Below are 295 nucleotides of genomic sequence, written 5' to 3'. Positions count from 1 at the left end.
TGCTGCTGCTGCTGCTGCTGCTGCTGCTGCTGCTGCTGCTGCTGCTGCTGCTGCTGCTGCTGCTGTCGGTACTGCTCCTACCATTGGTGTAGCGGAGCATTGCTGCTACTGCTGCTGCTGCTGCTGCTGCTGCTGCTGCTGTTGCTGCTGTTGCTGCTGCTGTTGCTGCTGTTAATGATATTGTGTGTTATAGTTTTCTGTTTGTTCTTGCTGCTGAGGTGGTTGCAGCATTGGCCATACATATATACATATATACATATATATACATATATATATATATATATATATATATATA

This window comes from Eimeria mitis, genomic scaffold (assembly GCF_000499745.2).
Source record: "Eimeria mitis Houghton genomic scaffold, Emh_scaff711, whole genome shotgun sequence".
Classification (NCBI taxonomy): Eukaryota; Apicomplexa; class Conoidasida; order Eucoccidiorida; family Eimeriidae; genus Eimeria; species Eimeria mitis.
The sequence above is the reverse complement of the archived record's forward strand: the minus strand, read 5'-3'. Positions refer to the sequence as shown.